Raw genomic sequence first — 6,258 nt, 5'->3', positions numbered from 1 at the left:
AGATAAAGAAAACACAAAGGATCGGTGAATCAGAGTTGGTTCTTTGAAAGAATGAATAGCATTGATAACCCCCTAGCCAACCTAATAAAGAAAGGGAATAAGCAACCCTAAAATTGAACTTGTACTGTAATGTCATGTAACTCGGTAGTGCCCCAAATTTTCTGATCGAGGAGATTATGGGGCCAAAGAGAAAAGTGATCAATGATGTAGAGTGTGCCTAAGGAGAGTCACATGGAAAGAAGACACTCTCTCAGGCTTTCACAGAGAGCACATTGCCCAAGCAATGGCCGTGACTCATCCACATGGCTGACACTGACAAAGCTTCTACAATCTGAGGTACAGGATCTCAGGATAAATCCTGAGGGGATTTCACTGACCTTATCAGACCCAAAAGCTACAACTTTTGTTGCACAGGTCCTGCTTTGCCTCGGTCTTAACCATCCAGCAGAAAAGAATAAAAACAAAGTATAAGAAGTAAAGCCATGCTGTTATGTGGAGCTGTGAGGGACTCAGGTGAACAATTTCTGACATTGCCAGTGACGCGGAAGCCCCAATACTATTATGGTCTACTGGACTCTTTTAGAATATTTTGCTGAGTTTACACACCTATAATATTCAAATAATGGAACTTAACAAAAAAAGGGGATACAGATGAATGTACATTTTGTGTCTGTGTACTCAAAGTGGTTAGGATAGATATATAGTTACATTCTCTTAATGAATAGAATGATTTGTTCTAATGCTGTTTGTAAATAAGATATCAAGTCCACATCTTGTACAGCAATTAACCACTAAGAAGAATGTATGCAGTGTGTTAATTATTGAAACTGTCCTGCCGATTTGATTTGAAACTGTCTCATTGCTATTTGTTTATCAATAAAACTATGGCAAAAAAAAGGAGAACCAAAATTAATGTTATAACAGGGAAAAAGAAAAACTAGATCATTAATAATATCATTTTTTATAAACTTCATTTGTGACAGTCTGGTTTCTTGTTAAATAAAATAGAGAGTATTTAAAAAAAAACTCAAATTCATGCAATAAAGAATAAAAAGGGTGAAATCACTAGAGACCCTAGAGAAATTCAGAAGATCACTAGTACCAACTTCCAAAATCTTTAGTCTCACAGGATGGAAAACACAGAGGAAATCAACAGTTTCCTAGATGCATATGAAAAGCCAAAACTAAGACAAGAAGATATACAAACTCTGAATAACCTAACAATGAGAAATGAAATTGAAAATGTAAATCAAGTCAAAACAAAACAACAACAAAAAAACCTCTACAAACAAAGTAGATACAAACAAAATCCCATGTACTGATAGATTCAAAGCAGAATTCTACAAGAAATTTAGAGAGAGAGAAAAAAAATAGAAATTTAGAGAAGATTCAGGGCTGGAGAGATGGCTCAGTGGTCTAAGGCACCTACTTGGAACAAGCTTAGCAAAGGCATCAGGGACCGCGGTTCGATCCCCCAGCACCACATGCCAGCCAGCTCCGCCCCCTGGTGGGCTGAGCTGGCCACACACACACACCACACTCTCTCTCTCTCTCTCTCTCTCTCTCTCTCTCTCTCTCTCTCTCAAATAAATAAAAAAAATTTAAAAAAAAAATAGAGAAGATTCAATGTCAACTTTTCACAAGTTCTTCAAAGAAATTGAAAGGGAAGCAATTCTCCTGAACTCATTCCTGGAGGCAAGTATTATTCTGATTCCAAAACCAGAGAAATATCCAACTAAAACAAAACTATAGGTAAATCCCTCTAATGAACATAAATGCAAAAGTCCTCAATAAAACACTAGCAAGCAAAATGCAGCAAATCGTCAAGGAGACTGTACACCATGATCAACTGGGATTCATTCCAGGAATGCAAGGGTGGCTCAACATACACAAATCCACATATGTGATACATCACATCAATAAAGCTGAAGACAAAAGCCACGTGATAATCTCAATACATGCACAAAAATTTTTGATAGAGTATAACACTCATTCATGATAAAAACCCTACAGAAAATCAGAATAGCTGGTCTATAGCTCAACCTCATAAAAACCATTACAGAAAACCAACAGCCAGCATCATATTAAAAGGGCAAATACTAAAACCCTTCAATTTAAAATCAGGAACAAGATAAAGATGTCCACTGTTTGCACTCCTATTCAATATAGTTCTAGAAACATTAGCCAGAGCAATTAGACAAGAGAGAGAGAAACAAAAGGAGTAATGATTGGGAAAGAAGTAAAATCATCATTATTTGCAGATGACATGATACTCTACATACAAGATGCCAAAGACTCCACCAAGAGACTTGTAGATTTAATAACCGAGATCAGCAATGTCACAGCAATGCTCAAAAATCAATAGCACTTTTATACACAATCAGTGAACACACTGTGAAAGGAATTAGAAGAACCACACCTTTCAAAATAACATCAAAAACAAAACAAAACCAGGAATAAATCCTACAGGAAAGTAAAAGGTTTATGTAGTGAAAATTATAGTACTCCAAGAAAGAGATTTAAGAGCAATTCAGAAAATGGAAAGATATTCCTTGCTCCTGGGTAGGAAGAACCAGCATTATGGAAATGGCCAGACACCCAAAATTCTTACATGGATTCAGAGCAATCCCAATTAAAATACCATTAGGATAATGCAAAGAGCTAGATAAAATATTCTTAAAGTCACCTGGAACAAGAAGAGACCCAAAATATCAAAATAAATAATGAGCAACAAAGGAAAGGCAGGAGGCCTCAGAATCCCTGACCTGAGATTATGCTGTAAAGGTTCTGTGTTATAACTGGTATGGAAATGGCATAAACACAGACTCGAGGCATCAGGGACTAGGTTAGACGATGCACACACAACTACAAACAGACTCAGCCACCTTATCTTCGACAAGGTGGCCAAAAACATTCCCTGGAGAAAAGATAGCATTTGTAATAAATGGTGCTGGAAAAACTGACTTTCCACATGCTGAAGGCTAAACTTAGACTCACGTTTATCACCATGCACTAGACTATAGTCAAACTAGATGAAAGATTTAAACAGAAACACTAAATCTCCTGGAAGAAAGTGTACATATAAATCTTGAAGACATAGGGGCAGGTATAGAGTTCATGAACAAAAACCAAAGTGCATGGGAAATACTTCAAACAATCAACAACTGGAAAGTCACCTTCTTGAAAACTCTCTGCAATTCCAAAGAAATCTCAGAGTAAAAAAAAAAAACCCTTGAACTAGGAAAAAATTATAGCCAACTACCTTTCTGACAAAAGCTTTCTATCTAGAACACATAAAAATTAAATAATACAGTCCTCACATTCAAAGATCCAATCCAAAAATGGACATCTGAGATGAATGAACAGTTCTCAAATGAAGAAACACAAAAAGAACTGAAATCGTCACGCCACAGCAATGCATGTGCCCCCATGGTTATCGCAGCACAATTTGTCATGGCTAAATCTTGGAAGCAACCCGAATGCCTATCAAGGGAGGAATGGATAAAGAAGATGCAGTATTCTTACATGATGGAGTATTACTCAGCTATCAAAAAGGATAAATTTGAGGCTTTTATCAATAATTGGATGCAACTAGAGAGCAAACTCTGAAGTCAAATAAATCAGACCCCTATGTGCAGACATTGCATTGTTTCCTTAGTGTGTGTACCGGAAAGAGACAATAAAATGTGAAGGGTACTAAAGGTCCTGAGAAATGAGAATGGACCCGTGAGGGACTTACTGAGTTGAGGAGAAGGACAGGCGAGGGTGTGGGATAAAGAGAGATGTCTATATATGCAAGCAGGAGTGTTTGGCCTACTATGCTACAGATTTCTGCTGGTCTATATGCAAAGGAGCATTTAATATCTAATTTGTTTTGTGTTCTGTTTTTCAATTCTTTTTCCTTTCTCTCTTCATTTCTTATACATTTTTTCTTGCTTCTTCCAATTGTGCATGCATATATCTGAAAATCTGGACAAGTAAGTTGAAGACAACATTATGCAATACAAGAAATACTGTCAAATTCATATTATTTTGTTTAATGAAATTCTGTGTGATAATTTTTCTGTTTTAATAGTTTTGTACTCTTTTTTCAAAATTTTCACAATCTTACTTATTTATTGACTTGTTTATTTGGTACTGGGTCTCACTGTGCAGCTCATACGCATAGTGACCTTTCTCTCTGAGCCTTTCCGGCACTGTATTACAGGCGTGTGCCACCAAGCCCAGTTTCGGCGGCCAGCACAGGCAGGCCTGGGGTTCTGGGGCCGGCACAGCATACAGCCCTGGGATTAGACCCCAGCTCCTTTTACTTGCCAGGCAGGTGCTTAGACCGCTGAGCTACCTTCCCAGCCCATCTACACTCTCTTAAAAATAAAAAAAAAATTAAAACTAATTCTGAAAAATAAAGTTCACCAAAAAATTAAGGGGAATAAAGTTGCTTTTTGATTGGTTAAAATAAAATTGCAACAACTAACAATTTCCTCTCCATATTATTGAGTACATTTTGATAAGGATTTTTTTCTGAGATTTCTCCTTTTCATTTAAACCAATGGCTTTATGGGAGGACACTTTGTGATAATGTTTCTCCCTTGCTGTAGTGGTCTGTCGTCCTTAAAATGCGTTCTAATGTGTGATTTCTGCTTCTTACTGTTTATTTTTCCTGATGCTGAAAAAGTCACCCAACACAGAACTTAATTCAGGCTTTCAAATATAATTTGCTCTGATTTCTACTTTTTATTTATTTACTTGTTTTTGAGTACTATGGATTGTACCTTGGGCCTTCACACTGAGCTACACCTCCATGGCTTTCTATTTTCAATGAGGTCTCCCTAAGCTCCTATTGGCCCAGGCGGGGCTCAGATTTGTGATCCTCCTGCTTCAGCCTCCCAGAGTGCTGGGATTACAGGTGTGTGCCACCATGCCAGGTTTCTAATTCCTGCCTGTAGCTTTGTTCCCTACTTCATTCAATTTGCTTTGGATACCTTCAGTTTTCTTTTCTTTTATTCCCTTATCTTTTCTAGATAGAATCATAGGTCATTTTCTCTTATTTTTCTACCATAAGCAATTAAAGTAATAAGTTCTCCCATAAATAATCCAAACATTTGTATATGATTTTCTTTCATTGTCAATTGATTAAAAACATTTATCCATCTTTCATTTTCTTGCTTCATGGGCTCACTGACAACCTGAGACTATGCTGTGTGACTTTCCACACTTGGGGCTGTCGTCTATGCTGGTTAGTGGTGCTGCTTCTTCATCCCACTTTGCTCACCCGGGATGGTCACATGATTAGTGAACACAGGCCCCAAACCCAGGCACACCGCGTGAGTGAGACCCTCTGCTGCGCCCTTGGAACCCCTCCACCCCTCTGGAATCGCTGCCCCCAAGCCTGCCGAATGAGTGAGAACTTCTGCGACACTCTTGGGACCCCCAGATCCAGCCCAAGCTCAGGCCTGGCGAGTGTGTGAGAGAGCTTCCAGCTTCCCTGCGCCTGCGGGATCTCTTTGGACCAAAACCCAGGCACACCATGTGAGTGAGACCCTCTGCCGTGCCCTCAGGATCCCCCCACCCCTCCAGAGCCCATCTCCCAAGCCCACCAAGTGACTGAGAACTTCTGCCACCCTCTCGGAACCCCCCAGACCCAGCCCAAGCCCAGGCCCTACTAGTGTGTGGGAGAGATTCTGTGCTCCTCTGTGCCCCCTGGGACAGGGGCACAACAGAGAGGCACCACAGGTTCACTTCCAAGGGCTGCAGCAGGAAGGAGCTGAACACAACAGCTAGACCCAAGACAGGCATAACTGGATAAACTCAAACTTAATAGATCTGCACCTGAATTTCAGTAGGTGCTAAGGTTATAACTGCACCAAAGCTCTACATCAAAGGTCAGAGGTGAGTGCTATACGTAATGACAAAGAGAAGAGGTAAAATGCAATCTCAGGCCTCGAGCCCACCCAGAACAAGTGCAGAGGACACTAACTCAGCTGAAATGTATAGAGGATCTCAGATTAAAATTAATTTATGAAATAAAAAAAGAAATCTCTGAATTAATAGCATCTGAAGTAAAGAATCAAATGCAGAAACATATGAAGGAAACCCAATCTGAAAAAAAAAACTGCAGTAAAAGAATTAATAACTGCTTCTAAAGAAGACATTGATTAAAAAAATAGAGGAGATTAGAAAAATGACAGATTCCCTGAATGAGCAATACAGGAAAGGAATAGATCGCATGAAGCAGAGTCAAAGAGATATAGAGGAAAT

The sequence above is a fragment of the Octodon degus genome, unplaced genomic scaffold, assembly GCF_000260255.1.
Source record: "Octodon degus isolate 3935 unplaced genomic scaffold, OctDeg1.0 scaffold00029, whole genome shotgun sequence".
Taxonomy (NCBI): Eukaryota; Metazoa; Chordata; class Mammalia; order Rodentia; family Octodontidae; genus Octodon; species Octodon degus.
Note: the sequence above shows the minus strand (reverse complement) of the source record.